The 12,781-nt window shown below is 39.0% G+C and overlaps 2 non-coding genes across 2 annotated transcripts; one reads left to right on the top strand and one right to left on the bottom strand.

Annotated features, from left to right (window-relative positions):
• Positions 1–333: 333 nt before the first annotated feature.
• On the top strand, positions 334–439 carry LOC121231092 (small nucleolar RNA R71). The gene has a single exon (XR_005929160.1). It is a non-coding gene; the product is annotated as a small nucleolar RNA R71 (small nucleolar RNA).
• A 9,153-nt stretch (positions 440–9,592) lies between these two features.
• Positions 9,593–9,699, bottom strand: LOC121231558 (small nucleolar RNA R71). The gene has a single exon (XR_005929616.1). It is a non-coding gene; the product is annotated as a small nucleolar RNA R71 (small nucleolar RNA).
• Positions 9,700–12,781: the final 3,082 nt, after the last annotated feature.

Here is a 12,781-nt window from a genome sequence, read left to right as displayed (position 1 = left end):
TTTCACATCCTCGGTGGGATTGTTAATGTAGTGGAAAAGCGGTTTGTCTCCTCCACAGATAGACGGTGCATCTTCTTAGCCTCTGTTCGGTTGATTCTATACATTAATTACTGATATTTGTCATCTTCCTAGATAGCCTTCACTATAGATGGTCTTTGGCCATATGTATATCGTTCGGTTAGCCACTAGCAGGAGTTCATTACCATACTTTATAATAGTTTTTACGCATCTCCGTATGTTATATTTATTAATTCACCTCATACTACATCTAATCCTGACGTTGAAAGCACATCCAACCTATTGTAGGAAATTTGCACTTGTAACCACACAGGCAATCTGTGGTGTGGGCATTTCTGAATCAACATATTAAAATCCTCTCATGCTTCGTGAAATTTTTATCCTTCTACTTGTTTAAACATAGAAATTTCCTTTTTTAGCTGGACCATCTTGCTAATGGGGAAGAACTTTTGTAGGAATTTCTCTGCTAGTTCGTCCCATGTCATGAATGACCCTAACACCTACGAAGCTAACCAAGAAAAGGCATTATAAATTAATGAAAAAGGGAACAACCAAAGATGAATAACATCATCTGTAACATCTCGAATTAGGGCTTAGTTAGAATAGTGGTTTTGAGACCACAAATTTGATGTTAAAATAATTATTTTATGATCATTAGAGGTCTAAGATGTGAAAATAAGTATGTGTTAAAGTTTCATGGAGAAATTCTATGTGTAAGGTGTCCAATTGGAAATTAGGGACAAAATTGAATAAATTGCAAAACTTGGATTCTAGAAGAAATTTTTATGAAATTGCTTTGGAATATAATTAGATGTCCTTAAAGAGTAATTTGTCCAATTTCTAAGTTTTTTGACAAAAATGGGCATGCGTAGAAAATTTTGGAAGTTTAGTAATGAATGGCATTTTGGTTATTTGGCTAATTAAAGAATAAAAAGGGAAAAATAAGCCCAAAATCATGTCATTCATCTTTTCCATGCTGTCGAAATTTGCATGCTCGTCAACTTTTCAAGCTCAATAGTAAGTGCTCCCTATCCTCGTTTTTAATGCTCTTCGTATTTTTGAGATCCTCGTAACATGCTTTCTCTATTTCTACCCATATTTCAAGCTAGGGTTCGTGTTCAAAAATTTACCCATGTATGATATGTTTGTGTTTTGATGATTTATGGAAGAATATGAGAGTTTAAAGGATAGTAAACAACTTTTACTAAGTAGTTTTTCATGGAAATGACTTAAGGGACCATTTTGTAAAAGTTGTGAAAATGGTTAGAAAAATGTGAAATGAAAGAAAATGTGGGCTGCTATAGGAAAGGAAAATATTTGGCTAGGCTTGGGTAACTTAGAAATTTCATGCATTTCATTATACGAGCCTTAGGAATAAATTGTAAAAGTGTGAAGGTTAGGGGCGAATTGGTCATTTTTCCTGGGGGTGAGTTTTAAATTCTAAAATTAAAAATGTGATGTATTAATAGTGAAATTTTATTGATATAGACCTCGAGGAACCAATTACGGAGGTCAACCATGGAAAACAAAAGGTTTTGGAATAACCAAAATACGAAATTGAAGCAATTACCAGGTAAGTTCGTATAACCCGAAGTAAACTCTTAATATACTTAAACATGCATGTTCTTGGACGTATGTAAATTTAGATATTCATGGCATGATAATTCATAAAAGGTGCTTGTGTAAATGAAAGATGATAAATGTCCTGGTTGAAATAGAAAGAGAGATCCGATGGATAAATTATGGCCTACATGATGTGAGATCCTGCATGTGTTGCAGAAAGGGATTTAGCCCAGACGAGTAATCCGATGATCTCAAAATGGAAATGATCTAGCCCGGACGGGTGTTCCTTGAGTGATCGAGCCTCCCAATGAATATAGGTGTATTAAGGATTTAGCCCAGACGGGTAATCCGATTGAGGATTGAATTTAGCCTAGACTGGCATTTTAGATCCGAGATTAAGAGAGCAATTGTCGTTAAGAGGGATTTAGCCTGGACTGGGTAATCTCGACATTGCTCTATGAGTTGTTACTACGAGGGATTTAGCCTGGACTGGTAATCTCGCCGTAAGATATAAGGTTCACGGGAGTTCGTACTCGAGATGATCACTTGTATGACTTGACGGTAAATGGCTATCCATCGAGATTTTTGAGAAAGTTCAACTGGATTAACATGAGAAATAAAGAATGGAAATATTGAATTGATGAGCTCATCTAAGATTAATGACATGATGTATTGCTATGAAACTAACTTGATGATTGAGTGCATGTGATAGGGAAACTGTTTCATGCTTGATGGAATTATTGCCTAAATATGGTTGTATGCTAATTAACCGGTAAGTTTACTTTCTAGTTATCTAGACTTACTAAGCAGATAAATGCTTACCCCCTTCCCTTTTCCCTGTCTTACAGAGCTCGTGGACTCGTGAAGATTGGAACACGGTTGGAGAATCAACACACTATTGACTTGTCCTGCATTGGTATATAGATACTTCCATTTTATGTTATGGCATGTATAGGATTTTTGATTATTTTGTTATATGTGTCTTTTTGCTAGCCAATGTAAGGGCCTAAATGGTATACTTTTTTTTTGTATATGGCCATGAGATATGGCTTATATTGATGTAGGTCATAAATCTACCAATGATGCATGTTTATGTTTAATTGTTTCATGAGATGTGATGATGAGGGTTATCATGAATGAATGATTAAAATGAAACCTAATAATTTGAGAGTAGACATAGCATATAATGGTATATGGTTACTACAAGGCCTAAATGTAAAATGTTCTATGGTAATCCCTAATACAAAATGGATAGTTTAGCATGTACTAAACCGATGAGATGAGGTTGACATGCAATTGGGTTATTCTAAGGTTGTCTAAGAGTATGATGAGGCTATTTAAATACCATTGAAATTTTTAAGTGTGAACGGATGGTAAAGGGTAACCAAAGGCTTAATAAATAGCCCTAAAAAGGTCCACACGAGTAGACACACGGGTATGTGTCCAGGCCATGTGTGACACACGGGTAGCCCCATGGGCGTGTTGTCTAGCCGTGTGTCCCCTGCACCTAAACTTTTAGGTCAGATTGCATGGTAGTAAACACACGGGTAGAGACATGGCCATGTGTCTCAGCTGTGTGGAGGACACGGCCTAGCACACAGGCGTGTGCCTTGGTCGTGTGCCTCAAAATGAATGATGATGTCATAAATGGAATGTCCAGGTTTTTGGACACGAGCGATGACACAGGCATGTCTAGGCCATGTGAGAGACACGGGCGTGTGCTTGGCCATGTGAAAACCCCTATAGGTTCGAAATGGAAAATAAATCCAAATAATTCAACACAAGTGGGACACATGAGTGTGTCCCTAAGCACACGAGCGTGTGAGGCATAACCCTAGAAATTTTACCAAAATTTTCTGTAGTTCCTAATTTAGTCCCGGATCACTTTTAATAAATGTTTTGGGCCTAGTAGGTCCACGATCGAGACACTAAGATGTTGTTTGATTGGTTTTAAATTAAAACAAAATTTTATAACCTGTATCTTCCGAAAATATCGAGTATGTGTCTGGTAACGCCTCGTACCTTGTCCTAGTCTCAGGTATGGGTAAAGGGTGTTACTATAATTTAGTTAATTCTCGGACTAACATAACATGTAATGAGTATAGCTACATATGCCATTATACAAGTTATGATAGTGTGACATTTATTAACCATTTTTAATTGTATTTGAATATAGTAAATGTCTTCCAATCAAGCCCAAGACGAGTTTGAGGGAGCCTAGAGCCATGCTCCAGCTTTCGTACAACGAGCTGTTTCTACTAGTAGCAGAAGGCCTATGTCTGAAGGCCGAGAAGAGGCAAGAGCTGTCTTCTTCGAGATGATGGATGAATTGGGGATTATTTGAGAAATCGCCCCAATATACCACGACCTCCTCTGCCCCCTGCTCGGCCTGAGGGAGAAGTGCCACAAGGTGGTAAAGCCCCAGTGGACAAGCTTAGAAAATATAGGGCTGAAGAGTTTAGAGCTAAAGTCAATTATGATGCTGAACGAGTAGAATTCTAACTCGAGAATGCTGTGCGAGTTTTGGATGAATTGTCATGTACTCCTGAGGAATGTTTGAAGTGTTCTGTATCTCTTGTGAAAGATACAGCATGTCATTGGTGGAAGACGGTATCCTCAGTGATATCGAAGGAAGACATTACATGGGAGTTCTTCCAAGCTGAGTTTAAAAAGAAATACATTAGTTAAAGATTTTTAGACTTGAAGCGAAAGGAGTTCCTGGAACACAAACAAGGAAATAAGACTATGTCAGAGTACGAAAGAGAATTCGTGAAGTTAAGTTAGTATGCAACGGAGTGGGTCTAATCAGAGGTAGAAATGTGTAAGTGCTTCAAGGAAGGCTTGAATGAGGAAATTAAATTGTTGATCGTGATCCTTGAGATATGAGAGTTTACCGCATTACCTGATTGGGCCAAGAAGCCCGAAGAGCTAAATAATGAAAAAAAGCAAGCTAAGAGAGAGGCTCGAGTTTCGAGTAAGAGGTCTAGCGGCAGAGCACACTCTTTCCCCACAAAGAAATTGAGAAGTCACCAAGAACGTTCCACTTCATCAGTAGGATATTCGGGTAGAACAAGAAACTCTAAGCGACATAACCCAAAGTATTATTCCCCTATGGCAACTAGTGTGGGAAGCATAGATGATCAAAAACCAAAGTGTAAAAGCTGCAACAAGTTTCACTTCGGAGAGTGCCGAATGAAGAGTGCTGCGTGTTTTAGACGTGGGTCTCTTGACCATTTTCTCAGAGACTGCCCGGAGTGAGCTAATAAAGAGGTTGAATTAGCTTCGCAGCTGAATGCTCCTATTTCTCGAGGCAGACCTTCGAGAAATCCTGAAAGTGCAAGTGTCAGTTGAACTATTGCCAAGGGTGCTATTGCAAAATATGAGGCTCGAGCCCCGGCAAGAACTTATGCAATACGCACTCGAGAGGAAGCCTCTACTCCCAATGTCATCACGGGTACATTCTCTATTTATAATACTCGTGTCATTGCCTTAATCGACCCAGGGTCAACCCATTCGTACATTTGCACAAAATTGGTGTCTAGTATGAATATGTCTGTAGAACCTACAGAATTTGTGATTAAGGTGTCAAACCCTTTAGGCAAGTCGGTCCTAGTTGATAAAGCCTGTAAGAATTGTCCCTTGAAGACTCAAAGCCATTGTTTTCTGGCTAACCTTATGCTATTTCCATTCAATGAGTTTGATGTAATAATTGGCATGGACTGGTTAGCTGTGCATGATGTGATTGTAAATTGTGGTAGCAAGTATATTGAATTGAAATGCTCAGTTGGTGAGATTCTCTGGATTGATTCAAGCGAGTTGGATACTCCGCCATTTGTGATTACTTCAATGATGGATTAAAGGTATATGAGAAAAGGATATGAAGTTTACCTTTCTTTTGCGTTGAATACTAAAGGATCTGAGTTGAAATTGGAATTGGTACCGATAGTATGTGAGTATCCGAATGTGTTTCCGTTAGAGTTACCCAGATTACCTCCCGTTGGAGAAGTAGAGTTTGGTATTGAACTGGTGCTTGGGACAGCTCCTATTTCTATTGCTCCGTATAGGATGGCACCAATCGAGCTGAAAGAATTAAAGGCACAGTTGCAAGAACTGACGGATAAAGGTTTTACAAGATCGAGTTTTTCGCCTTAGTGTGCTCCGGTATTATTTGTAAAGAAGAAAGATGGTTCAATAAGGCTATGTATAGACTACCGACAACTCAACAAGGTAACTATCAAGAACAAGTATCCGTTGCCGAGGATTGATGATTTGTTTGACCAATTAGGGGGAGCCACTATGTTTTCTAAGATAGACCTGAGATCTGGCTACTACTAATTGCGAGTTAAAGAGTCAGACGTGCCTAAGACCACTTTTAGGACGAGGTATGGTCATTTCGAGTTCCTGGTCATGCCTTTTGGTATAACGAACGCCCCAGCTGCTTTTATGAACTTAATGAATCATGTTTTTCGACCATACTTAGAAAATTTTGTCATTTTGTTTATTGATGATACCCTGATTTACTCCAAGGATGAGACTGAGCACGCGAAACATTTGAGAACGATTTTACAGATCTTACCGGACAAACAATTGCATGCTAAATTTAGCAAGAGTGAGTTTTGGCTCCGAGAGGTTGGATTCCTCGGTCACATTGTGTCGGGTGATGGCATCCAAGTTGGTCCAAATAAGATATCTGCTATTGTTGAGTGAAAGCCGCCAAAGAACGTAATTGAGGTTATAAGCTTTTTAGGCTTAGCCCATTTCTATCGACGCTTCGTAAAAGGGTTTTCAATGATTGCAACTCCTTCGACGAGGTTGATGCAAAAAGATGTTAGTTTGAATGGTCAGAGAAGTGTCAGCAGAGTTTTGAAAAATTGAAGATGTTGCTAACCCAAGCTCTAGTTTTAGTGCAACCAGAGCCGGGAAAGGAATTCATGGTCTTTAGTGATGCGTCCTTAAATGGATTGTGTTGCGAGGGTAAAGTAATAGCATATGCTTTGAGGCAACTAAAGCCGCACGAGAAAAATTATCCAACACACGACTTGGAGCTAACTGCCATTGTATTTTCCCTAAAGATTTGGAAACACCATTTGTATGGTGAAACTTACCGTATATTCACAGACCACAAGAGTCTGAAATATTTGATGACTCAAAAAGAATTGAATCTAAGACAACAGAGATGGTTAGAGTTGATGAAAGATTATCAACTGATCATTGACTACCACCCGAGAAAGGCGAATATGGTCGCAGATGCACTAAGCAGAAAATCCTTGTTTGCTTTGAGAGCCTTGAACACGCAGTTGGCCTTGTTAGATGATGGTTTGGTTTTGGAGAGTTAAGAGCCAGACCAACATTTCTATAAGAAATTTGTATAGCTCAGATCAATGATAGCGATTTACAAGCCAAGAGAACTCAATGCAAGTCAGGCACTGAATCAGATTTCTAGATTGGTCCCGAAGGATGTTTGATGTTCAGAGACAGGATATGTGTACCGAAAGATGACGAGCTCATTTAGAGAATTTTGCAAGAAGCACATGATAGCCATTTGTCTATTCATCCGGTATGTACCAAGATGTACAACGATTTGAAGAAAATGTATTAGTGGAATGGCATGAAAAAAGATATCTCCGAATTTGTATCGAAATGCTTGTTATGTCAACAAGTCAAGGTGAACACCAAGTACCTTTAGGTTTATTATAGCCCGTGATGGTTCCCGAATGGAAATGAGACAGGATTACTATGGATTTTGTGACCGGATTGCTGCTAACATCAAAGAAGAAAGATGCCATTTCGGTTATAGTTGATAGACTAACGAAGTCGGCTCATTTTATTCCTGTGTGGATAGATTTATGATAAACGCCAAATTATAAATATTTTTACCCCAAATACCTAGCATATTTATGGATGTTTATTACTAGATTTATGGATTTTGGAGCTCTTAATTCGGTTATTTCATGTTTTGTACTCAGAAGAGCACCAAGAGTCAAAAGTAGCCAAAAACGAGCTAAAAAGGGACAAAATGAACCAAATCGAGAAGATGACACGGCCTAAGCCTTGCCACACGGGCAGCTCACATGCCCGTGTCTTTCGAGGGTGTCGACCAAGGCTTTCATGATTCACACGGCCTGGCCATTGACCCACACGGCCATGTGCAATTTAACGGATCGAACACGGCCTGGCAATCATGTCACACGGCCGTGGCACACGGCCGTGTCCCTTTTTCAAAGAGTTGTATTTTACACGGAAAATGATACCTAGGGAAGAAGAAAGCCAATCCAAAGCCTATATAAGCACCCTAAGTATGACTTAGATACCTAAGGGGGCAACTCCAGAACTTTTCTGGAGTACAGAACCACACACCAGGAATAAATTGAAGAAAGCCAGACGATCCATCCTAAAAGTCGGAGCTACTCTAAGACTGAAGATCTCTCTCAGAATTCCTTCAGGGGTTTTAGAGTTTTCTTTATGTTTTTTTTTATTTTCATACTTTTGAGATGTACTCTTATTTTATTATGAACTAAACCCCTTAGATACTTAAGGTGGTTGAAACCTATGATGGATCTTGTTATTATTATCTGAACTATATGATAAATACTTAATTTGTTCTTAATTATATGTGTTAATGCTTGAGTTAATATTCCGGGTATTAATTCATGATTTGATGTGCTTATGCAGAGGAGCAAAAGTCCCTGTCTAAGAGTAGATTTGGCATAATTAAGCAGAGTTGATTGAGCGCCTAGAAATAGGGTTACGAGATTTTTCCAGATTAGGGTGAAACCTAATATAAGAGTCCATAGATCGATTTACTGCTTCCCTAAGGGTTTTAATTAAGAAAGAGATTTCGATTAATTCAACTGAGGGTTAGATGTTATTAGTCTCGAAAGAGATAATAATATAGGTTAGGGAGTCTCACGGATCAAGTCAAGTGAATAAATCGTCTGGTTCAGAGTTAGATAACAAGTGAAATCTAGGTGGATTCCTCCTTGGGTGTCGTCTTTATCAATTACTTTTCTTCAAGTCTTTTTCTAAATTTTTGCTTTGCTTTAGTTTAGTTAGTTAATTAGTTTATTAATTAGTTTAATAAACAACCCCTCTTTATTTCTAGGTTAAATAATAAAAAGATAGTTATTACTAGTACTTTTCGTTCCCTTGGGTATGATATCTCGGTCTTGCCATTACTATACTATTGTTCGATAGGTGCGCTTGCCTTTTCATCGTGATAATAGTTAATTTAGGTTTGATCTTCATTAAAAATATTTATTACTTGTTATGAATCACGCGATCAAGTTTTTGGCGCCGTTGCCGGGGAACTAAAATATTAGGAACGCTAAATTTTTATTACTTTAGCTATTTATTTTTCTTGCAATTTAATTTAATTTTAATTTTATTATTATTATTTATTAATTTACATTTCCTTTCTCTTGGCAGGTTTTTATAGTTTATGACTAGAAGAAACCCATCGGGACCATTACTTTTTGACGAAGAAATCGATCATACAGTTCGTAGAAATCAAAGAGAAATAAGACGCAGCTTACGATACACGGAGAACGAGTAAGAAGACGATACTCAACTCTCAATCGACGAGACTGCTGAAAACCAAGGCAATCAGCTACCTCCTGCAATTGCTGCTAATCAAAATCCTGCCCCACGTACTATGTATGATTATGCTAAACCCTCTTTAACAGGAACTGAATCTAGTATAGTTAGACCTGCTGTAGCTACAAATACTTTTGAATTAAAACCTAACACTATTCAGATGATACAACAGTTTGTTCAGTTTGATGGTTTGCAGGATGAAGATCCCAACGCTCACTTAGCAAATTTCCTAGAATTTTGTGATACATTTAAAATCAATGGCATTTTTTATGATGCCATTCGTCTTTGGTTATTTCCCTTTTCATTGAGGAACAAAGCTAAACAGTGGTTGAATTCATTACCACAAGGGTTAATTACTACTTGGGAGCAAATGATCGAAAATTTGTTACTAAAATACTTTTCGCAGGCTAAAACGGCTAAATTACGTAATGATATCTCTTCTTTTGTGTAGATGGATTTAGAAACACTTTATGATGCATGGGAGAGATACAAGGACTTACTGAGAAGGTGCCCTCACCATGGGTTACCACTTTTCCTGCAAGTACAAACATTCCACAATGGTCTGAATCCCTCGACTCGGCAAATGGTTGACGCAGTTGCTGGCGGAACCATCAACAACAAAACACCTGAAGAGGTTTATGAATTCATTGAAGAAATGCCACTGAATAACTATCAGTGGCAAGTCATGAGGACTAAGCCAACAAAAACAGCTGGCGTTTATAACATCGATTCAATTACTATGCTGTCAAATCAGGTAGAACTTCTCAATAAAAAAGATTGATGGTTTACTTGGTTCTACGCAGGTACATCTAGTAATGAGGTGTGACTTAAGCGGAGGAGGTGTGCATACAGAACATCAATCCTTCAATCCCACAACCGAAGAGGAACAAGTCAACTATATGGGTAATAATAACTTTAGATCTCAAAATAACCCATACAATAATACTTATAATGTAGGTTGGAGGAACTACCCAAATTTCTCCTGGGGTGGTCAAGGGAATCAAAAGCCACAAAATCCTCAGGGTTTTCAACAGCCACCTTATCAACAAGAGAAGAAACCAAACCTTGAGGAGATGCTCTCAAAATTCATATCAATGTCAGAAACCCGTTTCCAAAATATCGAGACAGCACTTAAAAATCAACAAGCATCGATCCAAGGACTTGAAACTCAAATAGGCCAGCTTTCCAAACTGATCTCCGAATGACCACAAGGTAGTTTGCCAAGTAATACCAAACCTAACCCAAGGGAACAACTCAACACAATTAATACTCAAGATGACGAAGGAGTCGTTGAGCCTGAACCAGAACCGAGGCAAGAAACAGTGGTAAGCAAAGGGAGAGATGAGGTAGGTCAAAATACAAACAAACCAGTGACTGTCGAATATAAACCTCGTGTGCCATACCCTAACGCGACAATGAAAGACCGCTCAGATGAACAATTTGGTAAATTCCTTAAACTTTTGAAAAAATTACATATTAACTTACCTTTTATTGAAGCTTTGTCATAGATGCCAAATGCAATGAAATTCTTAAAAGAGCTTTTAGTAAATAAGCGAAAGTTGGACGAAGCGTCGCATGTGGAGCTAAATGCAGTCTGCTTAGCTATTCTACAGAATAAGCTACCCCACAAATTGAAATATCCAGGGAGTTTTACAATTCCTTATTTAATTGGTAGTTTAGATATAAGTCATGCATTAGCTGATTTAGGGGCTAGTATTAATGTCATGCCTTTCAAAATGTTTAAGCAACTAGGTCTTGGGAAACCTAAACAAACTAGGATGAGCATTCAATTGGTAGATAAAACTATAAGATTCCCTAGGGGTATTATTGAAGATTTACTCGTGAAAGTAGAAAAGTTCATATTTTCCGTTGATTCCGTTATTCTAGACATAGAGGAGGATAATAACACCCCTTTGATTTTAGGAAGGCCCTTATTAGCAACTGCTAAAACAATTATTGATGTTGGCACAGGTGAGCTTACACTTCATGTAGGAGACGAAACGATCACCCTTCAAGCTCGTAATTCTGGCATCACATCGAAAATTGAAGGTAATAGTCCAACCAATATACTAAAACTGACAATATGACTTTGCAGAAATTAAGCTTCAAAGAAGTTCATGAGCCATGCTCCAGAAATGATAAAGGACACATTCATGAAGAACGAAGGCTACGGATAGAGGAGCTAGACGAATAGCGAGTACACAAATCGAGAACACATGATAAATCGAAACTACGTCAAAATAAGGTCGATACCTCTCCTAATCAACTTAAGGTTGGTGATAAAGTCTTACTAGATGTCCCAGATCCCCACATTGTCACTATCACACCGAATGAGGAATCCCTCTTACGGTACTCAGTATTTTTCCATTCGGTAAAGTGGAGGTGAGTCACCCCAAGTTCGGCACTTTTAAGGTAAACAACACCCGATTAAAATCCTATTTTGATGAGATTGATAGCAGGAATGAGGAGTATAAACTCTTCGAACCACATTGACCATTCACCGGAGAGGTAAGTCGAGCTTAAACTATAAATAAGCGCTTCTCGGGAAGCAACCCGAGCACTAACATATTTTGATTTCTTTATTTCTAACACTTGGAATTATTAACTTTATCTTTGAATTGCAAGGTTTCTCAGCACACACGGCCAGGTACACGGGCATGCCTAAGGCCGTGGCCAAGCAGGGGAAGAAACACGACCGTGCGATACGACCATATGGAAGTAGGACATGATCTTCCCAAAACACGGGATGCGATAAATCCCCACGGCCGTGCGACATGGCTGTGGGTGAACTTGATAGGAGAACACGGGCGTGGGAATGGAAAAACATGGGCATGCTAGGGGCAAGGCTCGATTTTGTTTCTTCGACACGGGCGTACGACACGCCAGTGCCGATAAACTGTGGACAACAATACACGGGCATGGTACCCTAACATATGGGCGTGAGAGAAGCGTACAAGGCTAGGCACGACCGTGCGATATGGCCTTGTGCCACACACACCCCAGACACGCGGGCGTGGGATAGTAGCCGGGCACGACCTAAATTGAAAAATTCAAAAAACACGGGCTCACCTTCAGAGTACACGGGCGTGGCCCTAGGCTGTGTGCACCTCCCCTACTATGCATTTTCTTCTTCCTTTCAAAACCCTAGCCGAAATCTCCCCTTCCCCACTCCCTAATCCCTATTTCGGCCACCATTACCCAGATTCTCACTTCCCCAACCCTCAAATCACCCTAAAATCCACTCCCCCTGAATTAATCCTCACTTTCTCCTCTCTTTTCACTCTATTTTCCCTCCACACGGCTGTACACCCATGCCACACGCCCGTGCTCGCCACCAATACGCCCATGCGCCACCCTACAGCAGCTTTTGGTTCACTTTCTCAACCTGAATACTTTAGGAATTTGCTTTAGTATTTTCTATATTTGAATTGTTTAAACTACTAAATAGCATATGCTAGTTTTAGGATTGTTGCTTAACTGATGATACATCTTTGATTCCAGTAAATGCTTTTGAATAATCATATAAATTTTTCACCTCTCGCTTGATATAATTAAATGTTAACACATCTTGGACCTACTATATCAATGCTCATACATTTTTAGGTAC

Source organism: Gossypium hirsutum, chromosome A06 (assembly GCF_007990345.1).
Source record: "Gossypium hirsutum isolate 1008001.06 chromosome A06, Gossypium_hirsutum_v2.1, whole genome shotgun sequence".
Classification (NCBI taxonomy): domain Eukaryota; kingdom Viridiplantae; phylum Streptophyta; class Magnoliopsida; order Malvales; family Malvaceae; genus Gossypium; species Gossypium hirsutum.
The sequence above is the reverse complement of the archived record's forward strand: the minus strand, read 5'-3'. Positions and strand labels throughout refer to the sequence as shown.